At 42.8% G+C, this 24,425-nt stretch overlaps 1 pseudogene; it reads right to left on the bottom strand.

Annotated features, from left to right (window-relative positions):
* Positions 1-2,472: 2,472 nt before the first annotated feature.
* On the bottom strand, positions 2,473-23,211 carry LOC148532405 (olfactory receptor 11A1-like; annotated as a pseudogene).
* Positions 23,212-24,425: the final 1,214 nt, after the last annotated feature.

Raw genomic sequence — 24,425 nt, 5'->3', positions numbered from 1 at the left:
CCAGTGGTCGAAGTGGGGCGGTATACGGTGGTATGACATACCGCCACTTCGTTTTTGCTGCAGGAGATGTACCAGCACTGGGATAGAGTATGGGATCCCAGCACTGGAACAGCAGCATGTGAAGATGTGTCCTGCACATCTCTCTATCGGCAATGGCACTGGTACGGAGCCAGGAGCCTCGGGTAATGGCTGTGCTGCAGTAGTAAGCAGCAGCACTGACAGCCAGCCAATTGTGGCTCACAGATCGCTACCCAATGAGAAGCTGCCAAGTGGCAGCTTCTCCTTGGCTCACAGAATTGGAAGGCCAGTGAGCCGGTCCACAAGCTGGAATTGGCTGGCAGGCGGTGAGGACATTGAACTTCAGTTCAGCGGGGACCCATTGCTCCGGGCCCTGCTCTGTTCCAGCAGCAGTGTAGCTAGAGGTAAGAGGGGAGGGTGAAGGAGGGAATGTGTTAAGGAAAGGGACAGGGGGTGAGAGAGATGAATAGGCAGTTAGTGGTGTAGAGGTGGTGAAAGAGGGGGAACCATTTAGAGAAAGGGACAGGTGGTGAGAGAGGGGGAAGCAGGCAGGGAGAATTGCAGTGAGTGAGAGGTGCAGTGGGTGAGATAGAAGCAGGGGCTAAAAGGGAAGCCACGCTCACTATTATGTGTGACCACACCCAGTCCAGGAAAGCCACTGGAGTGAGAGTTGTTGGGGTTAAAATATCCATACCCCCACCTTTAAAGTCCCACTTTGAGCACTGATATATAATCTGTATGTAGTGTCTTAGACCAGTTAATGAAAGACAATGTAATCTCAAGACATTGTTGGAGAATTGGGACATATAGTACCCCTAGTGACAACATATGAACTGTCCTATGAACTACAGCGTACTACAAAGACCAAGAGCAATAACCAAAGGAATAATGTTTGTCTGTCTACATTGTTGTTATCTGTGATCTGTAAAGTATATAGCCTGCTTGCTGATCCCAACATACAGCCATTCTCCTTGGATGACCACAGGCTTCTGGATTGATGACTGTATGCTGGGACCAGAGCGCATACGTATGTATTGGGCTGTATCTTATTTTCTGTATTTAATTGTCTTTGCGCTAATTGTGCTTGATCAAATCGTGTACCTTTCTTTTTGAATGCAATAAGAATTTTTGTGCTTTGGAACCACAATTATTGTCTGGACAGCGATTATTTCTCTCTAGCAATTTAGGGGTATTCATAGTACATACATACATACATACTGTACATACTCACACATACTCACCTATATTACCTCCAGTGGTCCCCTTGTCCAGTAGGCATTCATGGGTTAAAATAATAAAACTAGAGACCCGACCATCGCATTAAGGAATAATCATTGTAACCAGAATAATTATAACTTCCCGAATGAAGTGCACAGACACGGCTTCCTCCTTTGAAGCTCTGTGTCTGTGCATTCATTGGATGAGAGAGGCCAGGCCCCACCCCTCAGCCAATGAATGGCTCCTCCATTGTACTCAATGGTGGGAGGCACAGGATAACTAAGGTTTAACCTGTGGCTCACACCATTGAGTGCAACGGAGTAGCCGTTCATTGGCTAAGAGGTGGGGCCTGACCTCTCAGCCAATGAACGCACAGACACGAAGCTTCAAAGGAGGTGGGGATAGCCACAGGCTATCAGCCTAGGCTAGTGGTGCCCTGGAGATTGACCCCTCTTTTTGAAGGCGTCTCCAACTCCCCAGGGATCCCTGGCCTGGGCTGACTAGTGGTCAAGGCTGATGCTGCCGCTGTGGGGCCTGGTGATAGGGCTCCACTGGCTGTGGCATCAGTCCCCCATTAGAAAGAGTCCAGGGCTGGTTCTGTGATTTACAGGGAGACCCTATGCAAATTTTTCCCTGTAAATCCAGAACCAGCCCTGCTTCCCATAGCCCAGTGCTGGTTGTATTGAGTACAGGGAGACCCTACTTCATTTTTTCCCTGTACTTAGTCAACCAGACCTGGGTTTCAGCAGTCTGAGGCTGGTTCTGATTTGGGGGGGACCTCATGTAAATTTTTTTTCTATATTTTAAATATTTAATTGCTTTATTCAGTCAGATACATGCAGGCATCTCACTGATGTCTGCATGTATCTGTGTCAATCCAACCGGCTCATGCTCAAATCAAAAGCATGAAGCAGGTCTATTCTATTGGAGATTTGAAGTTCGATTTGAAGTACGATTTTGAGGTCGATTTCAAATCGAATGATAGTAAATAAGGGTTTTGTGTGTTGGGCTATGTAAAAATACCAATGTTTTTCTGATGGTCGATTTGAGGCCAATTTGACTCAAAATTCGATTTGAAGCCCGATTTTACATTCAATTTGGCCTTTAGTAAATACCCAAAAGCAAAATCAAATACAAATCAATTGAAAATCGCACCTCAAATCACTCAAAATGCCAAATCAACCTTTAGTAATTTTACCCAAAAGTTACTATTTTTAGAGTGATAAGAATGACTGACTAATTTGTATGTTTATATGTGTGCAATAATTTTACATTATTTAAAAACAAATTTAGTGCATTATGTATCTCTGCATTTCGAAGGCAGTAGACAATTGGATTTAACAAAGGGGTGACAATAGTATAAAGCAATGATAGTGCTTTGCTTATGTTAAATATTTGCTTTCGAGATGGTGCAACATACAGGGTGATGAGAGTCCCATAATAAGTTGATACAACAGCAAGATGAGAACTATAAGTGGAATACACCTTCTTTCTTCCATTAGATGAAGGGATTTTGAGAATATTATATATTATAATTATGTATGTGGTAAAAATAAATACAAATGGGAGTAATGTTACTATGGATACAAATAAAAATGATTCAATTTCTATTATCAATGTGTCTGAACATGAAAGCTCTATAAGTGGAATAAGATCACAAAAGAAATTACCCATCACATTAGGACCACAAAAATGTGCACTAAATAGCAAAATAAGGGTTACAATTGATATTTTAAAGCCACATATCCATGTTCACATAACAAGCTGGCAGCAACCTTGAAAGTTGATAAGTGAAGCATAATGTAACAGGTTACATATAGCCATATATCAGTCATAGGACATAATACCAAGGAGAAAACATTCAGTTGTTGTTGTTATTATTATTATTATTATTATTATTATTATTATTATAATTTATTTCTATGGCACCACAAGTGTTCTGCAGCGCCTTACAAGGTACATAACCAAAAAGTGACTTACAATAAAATACAATAAAATGAAGGACAAGGACATGGATAATATACATTGATACATAGGTGGCCATAACACCCAATTAAGCAACAAAGCATAGGCACCAAGTGTTAGGTGTCCTAGTGGTGAGTAAGAAGTAATATTGGGTCAAGCACCCTGGGAGTGATATAAAACCATTTCCTGAAAGCAGGTTCTGTAACATATTTGGAACAATATTTGTAGTAAAAACTACTTCAGATAAAGATAGATTGCTTAGGAAAAAGTACATTGGAGATTGAAGATGAACATTGCTTGCCACTAAGAAAATGAACATAAGATTTCCAGATAATGTAAAAATGTAAATGTTGAGAAATAAAATGAAAATAAGAATTTGAAAGCAGTGAAGGTTTTTAAATCCAAGAAGCAGGAACTCAGAAACTGTTATATTTTCTGGATGCATTCTCTGTACATTAACATAATAGAATTGCAAAAGAACATCAGGGAAGCAGTAGGTATGGTAAGGTGTGAAAAGGTACACTACCAATTTCCATAAGAAGCTACAGTATTAAAGAAGATAGCTGTATTTAGTGCATATCAAGTTGACAAAAACATTCTTACAGTTTACAATAATTATAAGAAGATTAATGCAGTTAGAAATATAAAAAAAGAATGAAATTGAATTTCATCATACTAATCAGACATTCCAGTGCAAAGATTAGAAAATTAGACTAAAAAAAATAAAATAAAATAAAGAGATAGAAACAATATTTTCAGAATTGATTGATAGAATAGTGGATATAAGAGGTCACTGGCAAATAATACAAAATACGAGCGCACACTTACTTTGCAGCCTGTGCTCTATTGACAAAATAAAATCAGAAAGTTACAAAGTTAATTCAGATCAATCTACAGTAGTTCATGTTCTTAACTCAAATAATTGTGTTCTTAACTCCATTGTTTGTACCATCTGTCAAAAAAACGAAAAGTGGCTTTATCTACATTTGTTATCAATTCACAATTAGCCCCACAATACAGGCAAGGCTGTTTTGCTACTGGATTTCTATCCACTAGCACCAAAAGTTCATTTTCTTAATTTTTATTGTCACTATAGAGAATTACTTTTAATGTACAACAAAAAATCATGCAAAAGTACCAAATAAACTACAATAGCACATTCTTAGCAATTGGTATTTAACAAATATAAGTAAAAGTCAAAAAGCAATAAATACAAATTTTGTGCAGGCTCAATATTATTTATATACATACATATACACTTATTAAATTCCTTCTAACGCCTACAATTGTCATGAAAAAATAAAATATATTAGTGTTCAAGCAAAGTAGTAGGAAAGAGCTGTCTTGTGGAAATATGAGAATGGACAAGTAGAGTAAAGGTGGTTTAGGGTGGAAAGAGGCCATCAAAAGAAAGTGTATCAAAGATTACAGAGAATGTCAGCAGGTGTTTTCCAATACAGGTAATGTTCAAATAATATAATGCTTTGCTTTGGTATTGCCTTGTCCGACTGTCATAAATAGTAACTGTCATATAAACTTGAAAATATTACCATATGTATAAATATTATTTTGCCCATTTCTATCCTCCAATACTACTTACTCCCAGAAGAAAAAATATATGTTTGTATTAGAGAATTATTGGAAAAATGGGACCAACACAATTATTCATAAGTTAGAGGCACATATTTAGTTCAATGTTCATGAAAGTGTTGAAAATGTAACTTTTAATAATGTTAACAAGGTCAAAGATAATGTATGTTTGTTTGAGCTGAATTGAATATAGAAAGGTAAGTAAATCTGTCAGTCTTTGACACATGATAGAGAGAATGGACTTAATGCACCATGATCGTGTCAGTAGTGGGCTTTGAGTATATCTGAATCAAGCAACCAATGTACTGTAAAAGAAACCTGATTCCAAAAAGACAAGTGCCAAACAAATGGTTTCACAGAGAGACCATTACGTTAGAAAAGTAATGTTCAAATTTGATAAGTAAATAATACCAAATTCATGCTTTTTCTACTATCCAAGGTTTTGAAACTAAAAATAAACCCAGTTATATCAGAATTGTGCAGTGAACCTCTTTGAAAACATGCATTCCATTCAGGAGCTATGATTTTATACCCAATAAGATATAATGCAGAAAGAGAAAATAATTTATAGCTTTGAACGCCATGGTACGGATCTTGAACAGTAGATTTATTTATCTGCAAAAGCTGTATGTTCCTGGCAAGAACTAGGGCTTTATATCTGAAGTAAAAAGCAATTTAGGCATAGAGAATAATTTATATTTTCTCCAAAAACTTTTCTGTTCTAGGCAAAATCAGTAAATGTATATTCTATCAGAAATATCCTCTCAAATCTTATAACTTTGGTCTGAAAACTACAAGCAGCATGAGCATAGTGTTAATTTCAGGTTTTTGTTAACAGCTATAAATACAATGTAACACATGTAATACAGTATGTGTTTATATAACTATTATTTTAAGTTGTTGTTATTATATTTAGTAGTAGTTTTAGTATTATATTATTATTATTATTATTATTATATACTATTATTATACAATGTTTTTCTTTACTCTGTTTTTCTATGTACAGCAGTACAAGATATTAGAACCAATAGAGTTGAACATAAGTCACTTTTGTGGATGTATTTAGCCTGTTTTCACACTGCACATTCTCCATCGCCAACTGTCTCTAAATATGGGTGACGCAATCATATGCAGTTCATTTGCATATTAATTTTCAGATAAAAGGGCATACATCCATGGTATATGGATATTTCCATGCAAGGGCAAATTGGGCTACCTGGAGCACTGGACAATTTCTGCTTGGCTGGCTCAGGGTCATGCTTTGCACTAACCTCAGTTGCTTACACAGACCCTACTTCCCCTCTTTCTGGGCCATTTCAGATGTGCCATGAGTTATAGCTTCCTACCCTCCTACAATGTCTAGGAGCCAGCCCTGCTGTTGAACTAGTTATACTGACAGCTGATTCCTTCCTACTCTGAATCAGCTGTGAATGCCCAAGTAATACCTCCCCTCCATGCTTGAGAAACTGAATATCCACCCCCTCATATAGTCTATGCTAGATTAGAGTGATTGTATTCTTCTACATCTACTCTCTCATATACCTGCACAAGATCCAGCCCCTTAACTTGAGTCCCTGCCCCTCCTTATCTATGTCTGTCTATACTTCTACTCCCTCCTATCTCTGCCCAAGACCCCACCCCCATACCCAAATAAACTGCCCCTTCCTCGCCAGTCTAGCCTGTATCTCTCTTTTCCTGTGACCAGGCTTTCTGCAGTGACCACACAGACCCTCTTTCTGGATAGGTTAGTATCAGTGGAGGAGTGATAATGTTTTATGTTATCTAGGGGTTGGTATATTTATGCAATTGGGAGGGGTGGTGGTGTGTGTTTTAATACTGTCTGTGGTGGGGTTGGTGTATTAATGTGTGTGTGTAGAGGGGTGTATTAATTATATTGCACTCACTGCAATGTTCTCTGCATTATCTTGTAGCCACTGTTATTCTCTACATTATATGGTGGGCACTGCAATGCTGTCTGCAATATATGGTGGTCCCTGATGATCTGTGTATTATATGGCGGTCACTGCAATACTATCTGCATTATATGGTGTCACTGCAATGTTTTCTGTATTATGTGGTGGATATTGTGATGATCATTGCATTAAATGGTATTGACCACAATGTTCTATATTTTATGACAGTCACTGGAAAGCTATTTGCATTACCAAGTGGTTGCTATGATGTTCTCTGCATTATCAGACAGTCACTATAATGTCCGCTGCATTATATGGCAGTCACAGTAATGATCTTAGCATTATATGGGAATCATTGATATTATCTGCAGTATATGCCATCACTGTGATGCTCCCTGTATATTATGATGGTCATTGCAATGCTCTGTGATGGGTGAGGTACAGTAGTGCAGTACAGGCACAAATTCTTAGCCAGAAAGTCTAGCCTCACACCTGCTGTGACTGTAGAGCAGCTCCTCCAACTCTTTCCGTCAGGCTCCCCCTCAGCAAACCCATCCCCATTAAGGCTACTTCATAAAATTTCACAGGCAGGTTATACATCTCAATCTGCCCCTGCTTCCATGTAGTTTAGCAAAGCATGTCAGGAGTGTGTAGATGTGCAGCACACATTGATAATGATGGCGGCTATGAAACCAAGCATACGGATAAGGGCTTGTAGATCACAGATGTGTGCAACTCAGCATACAGTGAATATATACATTTAGTACTGTGCATGCATTTTAAGATCAATTAAGGCTGACTTGCATTATGTTCTCTAAAGTTTCCATTGTGCAACATTTTTATACCTTTTTGCTGTATTTGTCATAAAAAACACAACTCCAGATGGTTTGTATGTCGACATTGAGAATGTTGACATGTTAGAAATTTTGACATGTATATCATGTCGTCATGGTAATAATTTCAATTTTGTCACTGTTAACAGTCAACGAGGTAAATTTACTAAGCTGAGAGTTTGGGAGAGTTTGCAAACTCTGGAGAGTTTTGGTATTTGTTCCCACTCTCAAATTTACTGATGTCAAACTCGGGAGAGAGATCTCCTTTGCTACAGGAAAATACTGGAAAGTTAGCAAACTCTCTTCAATTCACCATCAGCAAAACTCGAGAACTTTTTCCCTGGTGAAGATAGGATTCTGGAATTTACCAAGCAGAGAGTTTCTAAACTCTCATGAGATGGGAAAACTCTCCTGTAAAAACTCATGAAAAAATACACCTGCCTGTGATCTGAGAGTTTGGCAGAAACATATATAGATCACTGTGATCCATGTATGATTCTGCCTGTAAAAAGAGAAAAAAAATTAAATATCAGGAAAAAAAGACATAGGGTCCCCTCCCAAAACCCTAACCAGCCCTAGACTTGCCATCCAGTGCTGGTTTCTAAAATAATGGGGAACAAAATGTGTAGGGTTCCACCGTAATTTAGAAACCAACACCAGGCTGCAGAGCCAGTCCTGGTTTTAAATATAGGGGGGAAAAGTTGTGTAGTGTCCCCCCTATATGTAAAGCCAGCACCAGACCCAAAATGGCTGGGCTGTAATGCCACAGCCCAGAAACCCTTTCACCAGGGCCAAAGCATTATCAGCCCAAGCTGGTCAGGCCAAGCCGGGGATCTCAGGGGAGGTGGGGACCCCACCAAGAAGGGGTCCCCCCCTCTGAAACCCCAGGCTTGGTCTGAAGCCCGGGGCTCTTCCCTGCACCCCTGGAGCATTGGGTATGGGGGTAACAAAGTGGGGAAATAGAAGTAAACTATTGTATTTTACAGTGGGACTACAGGTGCCAGCATGCCTGTCCTTTGGCTCTTGTGGAATTACCAGTGCCAGCAGATGGGCGGCACCTGTACCCCCACTGTAAAATAAATATTTAAATAAAGACAAAACACACCTTGTGCCATGTATAACTTTATTACATACACCTACCCATTCACACATACTTACCTATACCAGATGCTTCTGTCCTATTCTCCAGTAAATTCCGTAATGAATGGCCCTGCAAAGAAGTTTGCATACTCATCTACATCCTGGTGCTGGTCTATGCAGTAATCCATGGACTTGGGAAAAAAAAAAACGAGCTTACCGATCCACGCACCCAGTATCAGTATGTGTGTTGCCTCACATACTGATAAATCCCGAATGCCAACTGACGGTACTGCACAGGGTTTGCACGTCCCACCAGCCAGTCAGCTGCTGCTAACTGCAGAGTGGCAGCTGATTATCTCTGGCTACTGACAGTTCCCTTGTGGGAACTGTCAGTAGCCAGAGCCAAAAAGTAGCCGCTCTACAGTTAGTGTGGCCGCTGATTGGCTGGTGGGACTGCAAAGCCCGTGCAGATCTGTCAGCTGGCATTTGGGAGGTATCAGTATGTGTGGCAACACACATACTGATACTGGGTGCGTGGATCGGTAAGCTCGTCCATGGATTACTGCGGAGACCAGCACCAGGATATAGGTGAGTATGCAATCTTTTTTGCAGGGCTAGTCATTATGGATTCTACTGGAGAAGAGGACAGAAGCATCTGGTATATGTAAGTATGTGTGAATGGGTAAGTGTGTGTAATAAAGTTATACTTGGCACGATGTGTGTGTTTTGTCTTTATTTAACTATTTATTTTACAGTGAGGGTACAGGTGCCGCCCATCTGCTGGCACTTGTAGTTCCACAAGTGCCAAAGGGTAGGCATGCTGGCACCTGTAGTCCCACTGTAAAATACAATAGTTAACTTCTATTTCCCCTCTTTATTACCCCCGTACCCAATGCTCCAGGGTTGTGGGGTGGAGCCCCAGGCTTCAGTCCATGCCTGGGGTTTTGGGGGGAGACCCCTTCTTGGGTGGTCCCACCTATCCTGAGATCCCTGACTTGGCCTGACCAGCTTGGGCCAAGTCGGAGCCCCAGTGAAAGAGTCTCCAGGCTATGGCATTACAGACAGGCCATTTTGGGTCTAGTGCTGGTTTTAAATATAGGGGGGACCCTAGGTAAATTTTTCCCCAAAAAAATTAAAGCCAGGACTGGCCCTGCAGCCTGGTGTTGGTTGCAAAATTTCGGTGGAACCCTACACATTTTGATCCCCATAATTTTAGAATCCAGGACAGGCTGGCAAGTCTAGGCCTGATAAAGCTTTAGGAGGGGGGGCCCTATGTCATTTTTTTAAAACTTTTAACCCATTTTTTTTACATGTACAAGCAGCATACACATACTGTATCTCACTGATATGTGCAGGCTGCTTGCTCGGGAGAGTTTTGCAGAGAGAAAACACTGCAATTTCGGTTGAGTCATCTCCTGTAAAACCTGCTACTCAGGGGAGAAATCTCCTTAAAAACCTGCTACTTGGGAGAGAAAACTCATTCTTCTTCACCATCGGCCATCTCACTCTCAGCTAAACTCACTTCTTTGTAAATTTGTGAATCTCAGGAGCTTCAAATCACCCAAGTTTAGGTGAAGCTAATCGAGTTGAAAAAAAAGCAAACTCTCCCAGACTTGATTCTTAGTAAATTTACCCCACAATGTTGATAGAACATGTCACTGTTAGGTTTATGGTTAGGTTAGGGTTACAGATTTAATACTGGAAATATGCTATGTCAACTTGCCAAGTGTCGATATGCAAAATGTCAACATTATAACCATGTTATCATTATGGCCATGTTGACATTGTGTATGCTGACAGGTCAGATATCAACATAACATCCATTGCAACATTCAAACCATGTCAAAATTCTGATTTTGACATTCTGAATGTCGACATTACATATCATACCCCGCCAGACAGTATGCAGGAGATCTACCTATTAAAACAATTGATGCTCCACCTGTAATATTACCAGAATGCTTGTGCATCAGAGGGCATGTAAAATGTGCCAAGGGAGCATAATTATTTACATTAACACAAATGGTATTGCATTACACAATTATAACCAAATAGCTCAGTAACACTACGCATTAAGGCTCTGATTCAGACCCGCTCGCTGGTTCTGAAGGGTGTTTTTTTGTTTTTTGTCTGGCCTTCTGGCGGCTCGCTAAGCTGTGGGTGACCACCCACAGCTTTTGCGAGCGACCAGGTGATGGTTGCGATGGTCGCAAACATTACAACCATCGGGTTTGCGACGAGACCCTTGTGGTAGGGTCTCATCTGCCGCAAGCCCCAGTGAGCTTCCAGCTCTAATAGAGCCAGAAGCTCACTATTGACATCACTCATGATTTCAGTAGGGCCACCCCCAAATGGCAGGTGTTCTTTCGGGAATCGCTCCATTTGGCAAGCCATCCCCCCGACCTGCCTACAAAACAGGGCAAGCTGTCTTTCAACATCGACAGCTGACCCGTTTGTAGCGAGCCCCGGAGCCAGTGAATTTCTCACTCGCTCTGGGGCTCATGCACGTGCAGTGCTCACGCTGCTCATGTGCACTGCCCGGCCATTGACCCGCTTGTGAGCGCTATGCGCCTGCGAGCAGGTCTGAATCAGGCCCTAAGTGTGCTGCAACCTGCAACTTCTCCTTATATGGGATATGGAATCATATGTTTAGACTTAGTGAATCATGGGCCTGATTCAGACCCAGTTGCTATGAGCGTACGCTCACTCGATGTGTATGAAAATATATGAAAGTGACGTGGCGGGGAGCGATCACATGCCAAGGCATAAGCACACCCATCTTACCTGTATGAATGTTTGCTTTGTGTATGCAGACTCCCCTTAGCGAATGCAGAGACGCCCAATACCCCATGTTATCTCCTTGAAGTTTGTGAAAAATTTTTTACATCGACCACTATCGGATGTGAACACAGTGCTTGTGGTAGCTTTTTTCTACCGCAAGCATTGCAAGGAAATCAGAGTAAAAAAATGGCTGGTGATGTGTACTATGACGTTGGCTGTTAATTATACACATCTCTAAAACGGCGTAGAAACACTCAGGCATGCCTGCATTCGCACCTCCACTCCTCCATTTTTACTGGACTGCCCCTGTTACCACCCACAAATGGCCTCTCCTGTCACTCACTCTGCTGGGCTAGCTTTGCTGTACGAGTGGGGGATCTGCGAATGCACTGTGTAGTTTGTGCACGCGCACTGCGATGCATATGCATGTGCAGATTAGCAACAATCGGCAGTAGCAAGCGCACTGCGGGTAGCGTCCGGGTCTGACCAGGCCCCATGTTCCCTCACTGCAGGGATAAAAATTATATAAAAACAGAAAAGCTTACCACTGCCAGGGCCAGTTCATACATTTGTTTTCTACATTTACTTTAGGATGGCAGGCTGACTTACTTAGTGTAGATAGTATTCAGAGTCTAGTAGCACACTATACTGGAGATGCAAACAAATATGATGTACAGTAGTCACAAGTAACAGTAAGCAGTCACTGTGTATACACAGGGGCAGGGGCGTATCTACCCATTGGCCAGGATGGCACCCGCCAGGGGCGCCGACCAAAGGGGGGGCGCCGCCCGGCAGTGCCACCAGTAGCCAAGGGGTGGACAAGGCCCCCGGGCCCCACAAGTGTAGGGCAGACTGCAGTGAGAGTGGTCTGCCCTACACAGTTTACAAACAGACAGCTGGCGGCGGCTGTGTGTTTGTAATAGCAGCCAGCCAATGAGAGTCAGCCAGACTCTCATTTGCTGCTGCGTCGTCCACGGAGGGAGCCGGCTGGAGCTCACTCATGAGCTCCGTGTTCCGGCTCCCCCCGCAGCATGTGATGGGAGATACGTCATACGTCATGACATCTCTCCCATGCAGGAGAAGAGCGGGCGGGACTCGGACAGTGGCGGTCGTGTCAGGAGCGGGAATCAGGCAAGTTTAATTTTTTTTTGTTCTTTGTGTGTGTGTGTGTGTAAGCCTGGCATGGGGGGGCACTGAAATAGGTGGTGTCCGCTACTGGGGGCACTTTATGGGAGGGGTGCCTGCGACTGTATTGGAGTGGCCACTACTGGGGGCAAATTATGTGGGTGGCCACTACTGGGAGCACTGTATAGGGGTGGCCACTACTGGGGGCAATTTAGTGGGGGGCACTACTGGGGGCACTGTGTAGGGGGGTCTACAACTGGGGGCACTGTATAAGGGACTACTACTGGGGGCACTGTATAGAGGGGCTACTACTGCGGGCACTGTATAGGGGGGACTACTACTGGGGGCACTGTATAGGGGTGCTAATACTAGGGGGCAATGTATAGGGGGGGGACTACTACTGGGGGCACTGTATAGGGGGGACTTCTACTGGGTACTATTACTGGGGACACTGTATAGGGGCGACTACTACTGGGTACTATTACTGGGGGCACTGTATAGGGGGACTACTACTGGGGGCAATGCAGCATAGGGGGGATTACTACTGTGGGCACTGTATAGGGGGGCTACTACTGGGGGCACTGTAGAAGGAGGACTACTACTGGGGGCAATGCAGCATAGGGGGGATTACTATGTGGGCACTGTATATGGGGGGCTACTACTGGGGGCAATGCAGCATAGGGGTGATTACTACTGGGGGATTACTACTGAGGGCACTGCATAAGGGGGTATGGGGGGCGCCAGTAAATTTCATTGCCAGGGGTGCTTGGATCCCTAGATACACCCCTGCACAGGGGGTACAGCATCTTCATGTTGACTCTGTACATACATGCACTTTGAACCCCATCTTGACTTCCCATACTTCTCTGCTTGTCCTGAGTCTACAATTTTTGGGCATCCTTCTTCATGTTTGGTCTTTCCTCATTGCTTCATTTTCATGCTGTCTGCATCGCTCATGTGTCTGACTGTCTCTATCACTCTGTTCCTATCTCTCTCTTTGTGTGTGTTTCTGTCTCCAGTTTTATATGTGTACTTCTCACCCATGTAGCCTCTTTGTTTGTGTGTGTTCATGGACGAATGGAGGTAGAATTATCTTGTTGAAAGTGTTAAAATATTTTGACACCACAAGATGTTGTAAATATAGGTATACTTTTACATCATATATGTTTAAGTACAGGTGATCATGTTGCAAAAGAAACATGTTAACATTTTATATCTGTGAGCATAAATGGCAAAAATGTCATATATGTATAGTAGCTGGTACTTTATGGTGGGGGAATTTTTTTATTGATTGAAATCTGGAAAACCATGTAAACACAATGGTAATATTATTTTTCCATACTGTATATAAGCCTACCATTTCTCACTTGTCATACAGGAAAAGGGGAAGAAGATTGATTGCACAGGAAAACAGTTAATTCTAACGATCTAATTATAGATTTTTTGGATACACGTATCTAGGTATATTTCAAAAACTGGAGGTGCATCCCAGGAGTAAATATTATCAAGGTTTAGAAGAGGAGAGAAAAAAAAGAAAAGACTCCTATCAGGGCACACTCCTGTGCTGTATTGATGGCTTCAAAATTAGTATTGGAGAAATAGGACAAACTGATTACATCTAAGTGAGATCATGATCATATGTGAAATTTACATTAATGTCTCAATTAGCAGACAGACCACCATATATTTACCCATTTAATATATCTGAAATAGATGTATTCATGTTGATATTAAAACTAAAGTTTATTAAATTCTTAAAATGAAACATAGACACTCAAAATCAACTTATTATACAAAGACAGCATAGACAAATAAGAACATTAATAGTGTATGATAAACTATATCTATTAAAAGTGATCCACTATATGTAGGTCTATTTGACAGTACTGGAAGTATAGTTATAAATATTTGCTAATGATATACACAATTGAAATCGACAATTCATCGAAATGCCACCCTAAATAGTACACATACGATACTTCACTAATCACAGAAACCATGCATATGGTGCTGGGGGTATAGTTATAAATATATGCACAATTGGAATAGATAATTCATCAAAGTACCACCCTACCTAGTACACATATTAAGATGCAATATTTCAACGATCACAGGAAACATACATATGGTATGTCTAGTGAAAGTAGTCCCTCAGTAATCCACCGGAACAGAGAAAAAATAATACATAGGATGAGCCTTCTAATGTGATATTAGTTAATAAAGGTGTAATGTACTGTTATCTAGGGTAGGATATTCTAAGGTTGAGTGGATCCACCTGTATATTTAGATATACAAATAACATATAAATATAAAAAACATGTATCACAATTAGGGGTGAGCGGGTTCGGATTTCTGAAATCCGAACCCCCCCGAGCCCCCCTGATCCGAGGCAGATCCGAGTCAGGCTCGACTTTTCCCGCCTGACTCGGATCTGAAATCGTGGCAAAACGTCATCGTCCGGCCTTCCGAGTCTCGCGGGTTTTGGATCCTATATTAGGTACCCGCGTCGGCACCATTTTCTCACTCGGCTGTGGACAGTGAAGAGGGAGGGTGGGAGTTAGGGCTGGCTGGGCTGTGTAGTGTAGTGTAGTGCAGAGTAGTGTTGTGTTGTGCTGTGCTGCTGTTGTCCACTACTTCAAAGTCCATAGGGGCTGGCTGTGTTGTGCTGTGCTGCTGTTGTTAATAGGGGCTGTGTCCACTACTTCAAAGTCCATAGGGGCTGGCTGGACTGTGTTGTGCAGTCAGTTCTCCATAGGGGCTGTGTCCACTCCAAATTCCTGTGCAGTGTCCCAGTCCTAAAGGGGTGCTGTAGTGTTGTCCAGGGGGTGCTCTGTCCATCAGGGGTGCTCCCCCCAAGTGCTAAAAAAGTAATATTTTTGTGTGTTTGTGAATTGTGTGCACAGTAGCCACACGTGCCTCAACAAAGTAGCGCCAAGCGTGCACCCGTGTCATAAGTAAAGGGCCGGCTGGCTTGACCATTAAAGGGTGCTGTAACTCCCAAAGTACACTCCAGTCCAAACCAAAAAAAAAATTATTTTCTGTGTTTGTGAATTGTGTGCGCAGTAGCCGCACGTGCATCAACAAAGTAGTGCCAAGTGTGCGCCTGTGTCATAAGTAAAAGGCCGGCTGGCTTGACCGTTAAAGGGTGCTGTAACCCCCAAAGTACACTCCAGTCCAAACCAAAAAAAAAATTATTTTCTGTGTTTGTGAATTGTGTGCGTAGTAGCCGCACGTGCATCAACAAAGTAGTGCCAAGCGTGTGCCTGTGTCATAAGTAAAGGGCCGGCTGGCTTGACCATTAAAGGGTGCTGTAACCCCCAAAGTACACTCCAGTCCAAACCAAAAAAAAAAATATTTTCTGTGTTTGTGAATTGTGTGCGCAGTAGCCGCACGAGCATCAACAAAGTAGTGCCAAGCACGTGCCAGTGTCATAAGTAAAGGGCCGGCTTGCTTGACCGTTAAAGGGTGCTGTAACCCCCAAAGTACACTCCAAACCAAAAAAATATATATTTTCTGTGTTTGTGAATTGTGTGCGCAGTACCCGCACGTGCATCAACAAAGTAGTACCAAGCGTGCACCTGTGTCATAAGTAAAGGGCCGGCTGGCTTGACCGTTAAAGGGTGCTGTAACCCCCAAAGTACACTCCAGTCCAAACCAAAAAAAAAAATATTTTCTGTGTTTGTGAATTGTGTGCGCAGTAGCCGCACGTGCATCAACAAAGTAGTGCCAAGCGTGCGCCTGTGTCATAAGAAAAGGGCCAGCTGGCTTGACCGTTAAAGGGTGCTGTAACCCCCAAAGTACACTCCAAACCAAAAAAAAAATATTTTCTGTGTTTGTTAATTGTGTGCGCAGTAGCCGCACGTGCATCAACAAAGTAGTGCCAAGCGTGCGCCTGTGTCATAAGTAAAGGGCCAGCTGGCTTGACCGTTAAAGGGTGCTGTAACCCCCAAAGTACACTCCAGTCCAAACCCAAAAAAAAAATGTTCTGTGTTTGTGACTTGTGTGCACTGTGGCTGCACGTGCATCAACAATGGAGCAGCGCCAAGCGTGCGCCTGTGTCCCATAAGTAAGAGCCGGCTGGCTAATTTCTTAAAGGCTGGTGTAACCCACAAAGTGCACTACTCTCCAGAAAAAATAAAAAAATATTTTCTGTGTTTGTGTGCGCCTTAGCCGCACGTATATCAATATAACATAAATGGAGGACCAAACTTTCTCCGTTAAAAATAAAATAGGGAAAGATCAAGAACCACTTCCTCCTAGTGCTGTTGCTGCTGCTGGGAGTTGTTCATCATCCCAGAGAGGAAGTAGGAACATCACTACTTTTACTAAACAATTGACCCTCCAACAGTCCCAAGCGATGAGGATGAAGTACGACTGCAGTCATCCTGAAGCAAAACATATAACTGAGGCCTTGACTGCTATGTTGGTGTTAGACGTGCGTCCGGTATCCGCCATTAGTGCAGTGGGATTTAGGCAATTGATTTGGGATTTTGTGTTCCCGGTTCCAAATCCCGTCTAGATTCCACCTGCATCCTCAAAGCAGCAGCGACAAGCGTGCATCTGTCTGTTAAAGGGTGGTGACACCCTCAAAGTGTGCTACACAAACAATAAAAATATTGTTCTTTTTTTTTCTGTCTTTGTGAAATGTGTGGGCTGTAGCCGCACCTGCATCCTTAAAGCAGAAGCGACAAGCGTGCGTCTGTCTGTTAAAGGGTGGTGACACCCTCAAAGTGTGCTACACAAACAATAAAAATATTGTTCTTTTTTTTTCTGTCTTTGTGAAATGTGTGGGCTGTAGCCGCACCTGCATCCTTAAAGCAGCAGCAACAAGCGTGCGTCTGTCTGTTAAAGGGTGGTGTAACCCTCAAAGTGCTCCAAAAAATAAAAAACTATTTTTTTAATGTGTTTGTGACTTGTGTGCGATGTAGCGGCACGTGCATCAACATAGTAGCAGCGGCAAGCGTGCGCCTGTGTCATAAGTCAAGGGCTGGTTTGGACATCTGGTCCGGACTAAAGGACGTGCCAACAATTTCTGACAAGTCTACTGTCACTGCATATGATACTGTCCTCAAAGCAGCAGCGACAAGCGTGCGTCTGTCTGTTAAAGGGTGGTGACACCCTCAAAGTGTGCTACACAAACAATAAAAATATTGTTCCTTTTTTTTCTGTCTTTGTGAATTGTGTGGGCTGTAGCCGCACTTGCATCCTCAAAGCAGCAGCGACAAGCGTGCGTCTGTCTGTTAAAGGGTGGTGTAACTCTCAAAGTGCTCAAAAAAATAAAAAACGATTTTTTTAATGTGTTTGTGACTTGTGTGTGATGTAGCCGCACTTGCATCCTCAAAGCTGCAGCGACAAGCGTGCGTCTGTCTGTTAAAGGGTGGTGACACCCTCAAAGTGTGCTACACAAACAATAAAAATATTCTTCTTCTTTTTTCTGTCTTTGTGAATTGTGTGGGCTGTAGCCGCACTTGCATCCTCAAAGCAGCAGCGACAAGCGTGCGTCTGTCTGTTAAAGGGTGGTGTAACCCTCAAAGTGCGCTCCACAAACAATAAAAATATTGTTCTTTTTTTTTCTGTCTTGTGAATTGTGTGGGCTGTAGCCGCACTTGCATCCTCAAAGCAGCAGCGACAAGCGTGCGTCTGTCTGTTAAAGGATTACATCGGTGACAGCATCCAAGTAGGCATGTCAGACAGTCCGTACCTGTACTGGCAGGAAAAAGAAGCAATTTGGAGGTCCCTGTACAAACTGGCTCTATTTTACCTGAGTTGCCCCCCCTCCAGTGTGTACTCCGAAAGAGTGTTTAGTGCAGCCGGGAACCTTGTCAGCGAAAGGCGTAGGAGGTTGCTTCCACAAAATGTGGAGAAGATGATGTTCATAAAATGAATGATCAACTCTTCCAGGGAGACCAGCCTCCAGAACGTACAGAGGGACCTGTGGTTGTGGATTCCAGCGGGGACGAATTAATACTCTGTGAGGATGAGGATGTACACAACACTGAAGAGGGTGAGGAATCGGTGGATGAGGAGGATGAGGACGACATCTTGCCGCCATAGAGCCAGTTTGTGCAGGGACAGATTAATTGCCAGCTTGTTTTGTGGGGGCCCAAACGAACCAATCATTTCAGCCACAGTCGTGTGGCAGACCCTGGCGCTGAAATGTTTGGTTTGTTAAAGTGTGCATGTCCTGTTTATACAACATAAGGGTGGGTGGGAGGGCCCAAGGACAATTCCATCTTGCACCTCTTTTTTTTCTTTGCATTATGTATTGTTTGGGGCCTAGTTTTTCAAACTGCCATCCTGTCTGCCACTGTAGTGCCACTCCTAGATGGACCACGTGTTTGTGCCGCCCACTCGTATCTCTTAGCATAGTCATCCAGCTACCTCGGTGCAACCTTTAGGACATAAAAACACTATTGTGAGGTGTGAGGTGTTCAGAATAGACTGGAAATGAGTGGAAATTAAGGTTATTCAGGTTAATAATAGCATAGGAGCAGAAAAACCCACAAATTCTGTGATTTTAGCTGTTTTTATGCTTTTTTAAAAAAAAAATACAGATCCAAAACACAAAACCCAGAACCCAAAACACTGAAGGGTGGTTTTGGCAAAACCAATCCAGATCCAAAACACGAAGAAAAATCCAGATCCAAAACCAAAACACCAAACACGAAAAGTGGCCGGTGCACACCCCTAATCACAATTGACATACAAATACAAAACTAAAGGTGAAATAATAAACAAATACATACAACATGTGAAAAGGTATAATGATACCACAATATTAAAATGCTGAACACCACGGATACCACCTATATATATAATATGGAGGTTATTAGAGGCGTCCCTCTATTCCGATCTGGGAGAGTACATATGGTACTAAATATTTTCCTGATATAGATACAGGTATAGAGTGGTGTGCTTATATGCCCAGGATCTGCTGTTGCCTGTCTTAGATATTAGAGGACAGGGAATGAGAGTCCCAGGAACTGGCACCAGAAATTAGAAAGCTGCTTCTGCTGTTACAGCCCAGTCTCACCAATATCCCTGTTGCCGTACAGCAGCGCAGGGAATCCAGGCAGCTGGCTATAATGAGAGAGCAGGAAAAAGTAGAAGGAAGGAAGTACCTGCCAATATTGTCTCCCTTCTGTATGATCGTCCGTGGTGCAGGGGTCCAGAGTGCGCACTGTGGAGCCCACCAGCAGGCTGTCTGACACGTTATTCGCCAGGGCTTTATCAAAGGAAGCTTCCTTTATTAACTAATATCACATTAGAAGGCTGTGGTGGGCTCATCCTATGTATTATTTTTTCACTGGTTCCGGTGGATTACTGAGGGACTACTTTCACTAGACATACCATATGTATGTTTCCTGTGATCATTGAAATATTGCATCTTAATATGTGTACTAGGTAGGGTGGTACTTTGATGAATTATCTATTCCAATTGTGCATATATTTATAACTATACCCCCAGCACCATATGCATGGTTTCTGTGATTAGTGAAGTATCGCATATGTACTATTTAGGGTGGCATTTCGATGAATTGTCAATTTCAATTGTGTATATCATTAGCAAATATTTATAACTATACTTCCAGTACTGTCAAATAGACCTGCATATAGTGGATCACTGTTAATAGATATAGTTTATCATACACTATTAATGTTCTTATTTGTCTATGCTGTCTTTGTATAATAAGTTGATTTTGAGTGTCTATGTTTCATTTTAAGAATTTAATAAACTTTAGTTTTAATATCAACATGAATACATCTATTTCAGATATATTAAATGGGTAAATATATGGTGGTCTGTCTGCTAATTGAGACATTAATGTAAATTTCACATATGATCATGATCTCACTTAGATGTAATCCAGTGGCGTAACTACCATGGGTGCAGGGGGTGTGGCTGCTATGGGGCCCAGACAAACCCGGGGCCCGGCCCTCCCCCTGCACCTAAGGTGCCAGGCCTCTGTCCGCGGCCCTTCCCTCCGGCACCCTCCTTACTTGCTCCATCGCTCTCTTCACTTCCCTCTACTCCACTTACCTGCTCCGTGGTCGCGCGCACCCCCCCGCTCCGTGGTCGCGTCTTCCCAGTCAGCTCTGCCTCCGGCTCTCCCCATTGGCTGATACTGGGAGAAGGTGTGGTCACCTCCTCTCAGTATCAGTCATTGAGATGGAGCCGACCGGGAGAGAAGGTGCGCCTGCCCTACACAGCGCGACCATGGATCAGGTAAGTCGGGGAGTGAGGAGGGTGCGGGGGCCTCAAGCCAAGGGGGGATCCATGGGACAAGAGCGGGAGCGGTAGGCTGAGGGGGGGGCGCGGGCTGAAAGGGGGGCCTGTGAAATTTTTTGCTATGGGGCCCCTGTAAGTATAGTTACGCCCCTGATGTAATCAGTTTGTCCTATTTCTCCAATACTAATTTTGTAGCCATCAATACAGCACAGGAGTGTGCCCTGATAGGAGTCTTTTCTTTTTTTTCTCTCCTCTTCTAAACCATTTCTCACTTGTACCTGAAGATTTTTCTTTTTTTCTACTGATTACTTTCTTATTTCAAAGATACTTGGAGTGTTTAATTTGTTTGAGCAAAGAGGATACCCATGAATGTGCAGTGGTTGCAATGCACCATATTTCAAGTCACATTTAAGGGGCAGCTTTATTAAAAGGCGAAAAACCCTCATAGTGGTAACAGTGTCAGATTGTGTCATGAAGGGCTCCAGAGGAATGGTAAAAGTAGGTGGTTCTGGCCAGGCCCACCAAGAGCCGTGCCAGGGCCCTGGTAAAAAAGGGGGTGTGGCCAAATTGTGGGAGGCATGGCCATGTCCCCTTAGGTTAAAAAAAAAGTTTTGCAGCACCACTTTGCTGGCGAGGGAGGTGCAGTGAGCCCCCTCAGCCTGGCACATAACCAGTGTGGGGCACAATCAGCTTGATTTCTCCCCCCAAAGGCGAAGCAGTCGGGAAGCCGATGGTCACAATGCCGACTGCTGGCTTCTTGACTGTCTAATCCTGGCAAGGTTCAAATGACAGACGTCAAAATTCCTGACACCTGTCATTAGACCTACGCCGGGAGCCCGACACCTGGCTTACTGATCGAATTTAATCTGGGTGACGGGCGCGGACAGCTGCGGTGGGGAGGGTTATGGGCCCCCGAGGTTAGGATTAGGCATGGGGAAGGGGGGGTTTAGGTTCAGGTACTTAGAGGGGGTTAGGGTTAGGTACTTGGGGGGGAGGTTAGGGTTAGGCAGCCCTAAAGGAGGGTTAGGGGTGGAATTAGGTTAGCTATACTTACCTTAATGGACGATTGGGATTTCCACTTCTGCCGGCCAGCGGTAAATCATACTGATTCTTCCCACAGGCATAGGAGACTGCTGTGGCTGCTTCTTAGCAGCTGCGAGCAGTCTCCCAGTACAGCCCAGCACACAGCAACATGTGCTGGGCTGCTGTGATGTAAGAGGGGGGGTGTACACTGTGTGCATAATAAAATTAAAAGACAGTGCAAGAGCACTTACCAATTCCTTATATTGTACACACCTTGGATAAAATATACACTGACGGAGGATCCTAAGGAACCAGTGTTTTTTATACTACCATCTTACAGTTCTTTGCAGGAACCAGTTCCTCAAAGAAGAGATTTGCACAATTTGAAATTGTATGTACCACAGATTAAAGAGTTTGAATGCTTATACATACATAGTACTTATCTTGTTAATTTTTTATATACACATTGGACATTTATTTATAATCCATCAGTTTTTTTCTATAGTGATTGGCTCAAACAGAATTCAGGCAATATATATGATAGAATTAGATGTGTCCTGGCTTATCTTTGCCATCAATATGGCAAACGTGCACTCACATTGCAGAATACAATATGCAATGCATGCTTATGCCACATTATGCTACGCCATGGCAGCATTTGCACCATGCAATCCTATGGATTGCGGGAGCGAACAATATGCACATGCCCATTTGCGGGTATGCAACTTTCAGCATCTGTGCCACAGCAAATCACAGCAGCAGCAAAGATGAGCAAGGGGACATCTGTAGGTGAAAATTATTTTAGTAATAATAATGGTGTTTAGGAAGTGTAAACCATAAATAACCATACATAAATTGTAAAATCAAAATGAATATTTTTATAACATATGGTTTTTACAGCAATATTCATCTAATGACAATCCAGTAATTTTAAAGGTTAATTAAGCATAGCTATAAATACAACAAAATGCAATACTACAATAGAAAAAAAAGGAAAAATAAAAGAGGTTCGTATGAAATTGGGGGTAAGAATCCCCTGTAAAATTGTATGTATTTTGATGTACGCACACTATCTGCTTCGCCAAGAAGTGTCTCCCATCTGAATAAAAATAAATATAATTTCCCCTTTATTAAAATTATCATTTTAATATATGCCACCATTATTTATTTATTTATTTGGTATTGACACTATTATTATAACAATAAGAATTTTTACCTGTATTTTCTGTAGTTTAGTGATCCCGACTCCTAAAAGCTCCCCAATTTTTTTGAACCTCTACAGTATTTTACATACCTTTGCATGGTCTTCCTGAATTCCCAGTCCTCTTGAGTCCTGGCCATGGCTCACCAATTCCTGTTTCTCTTCTATAACGGCAGTGCTGTCTACTTCTGCTGCCAGGCCCCTGACAGTGAATGTTACACAGTAGAGGTACATGGTGACAGCACCTGAAGCTTTCTCTTAGAGACTCTGGCCCTGATTCAGAGCGGGATGCTCTGACCAGAGCACTCGCTCTGAATCATGGCCATCCTAGTTAAATTTGGAGTGGCCTTTTGGACGCTCGCATAGCTGTGGGTTACCACCCACAGCTTATGCGAGCGTCCATGATGATGGTCGCGATGGTCAAGACCATCACGACCTTCGGGCTTGCGATGAGACCCTGCGGTAGGGTCTCGCTGCCGCAAGCCCTGGAGTGATTTTGGCTCTATCAGAGCCAAAATCACTCCCACTATCATCACTAGTGATGTCAGTGGGGCCGGCCCCAGACGGTAGGCGTTCCCATGGGAATGCCTCCATCTGGCAGCCACGCCCCCGGCACGCCTACCAAAGGGAGGAATGCTGTCACTCACCATCGACAGCACGTCCCCTTTGGTGCGAGACCTGGAGCGACAGCTTGGCCGTCGCTATCCGGGTCTCGCGCATGCACACGACGGAGCTCCCTCCATCATGCGCATGTGCATTTGGGTACCATTGACCCGCTTGCGAGCGTCCTTTGCTCGCGAGCGGGTCTGAATGAGACCCTCTATTCAATTTCCATCCCCACTACAGCAGTTTAAAAAAAAAAAAAAGAAAATTAATGTAAATTTACTTAAAAAGAACTAAAAAAAATTTACATGTGTATACAATAAAAATGTGCATATCTGCTTGGTCTGCAATGTGGCAAGTTAACCCATACTACTACTTGCAAATTTTGCTGTGGCTGCTAAGTATTAATAAAAATGTGCATACATTATCTGCTCAGTCTGCAATATGGCAAGTTAACCCATACTACTACTGGCTAATATTGCTTTGGCTGCTAAGTATTGCTAAACTGTGTTAGAAATATTTTTAAGAAAAATGAAGATGATAAGATTTATTTTTAATCATTGCAAAAAGTGGTGGTTCGAAAAATCTTACATATTGCCATCAAGTAGCAATTACTGATAAATAAGTCCATATTTCTCTGAATCACTATTGTTTTTTACAGAAAATAGATAAATCAAGTTCCCTGGCCAATTTGATAATACAGGTTGAGTCTACCATATCCAGATATTCCAAAATACGGAATATTTCGAATTAGAGAATATTTTTTGTGTGACTGAGAAAGTGAAACCTTTGATTTCTGATGGTTCAATGTACACAAACTTTTTTAAAGCACAAGTGTTTAGATT

This window comes from Taudactylus pleione, unplaced genomic scaffold (genome assembly GCF_031769625.1).
Source record: "Taudactylus pleione unplaced genomic scaffold, aTauple2 ptg000078l, whole genome shotgun sequence".
Lineage (NCBI taxonomy): Eukaryota > Metazoa > Chordata > Amphibia > Anura > Myobatrachidae > Taudactylus > Taudactylus pleione.
The sequence above is the reverse complement of the archived record's forward strand: the minus strand, read 5'-3'. Positions and strand labels throughout refer to the sequence as shown.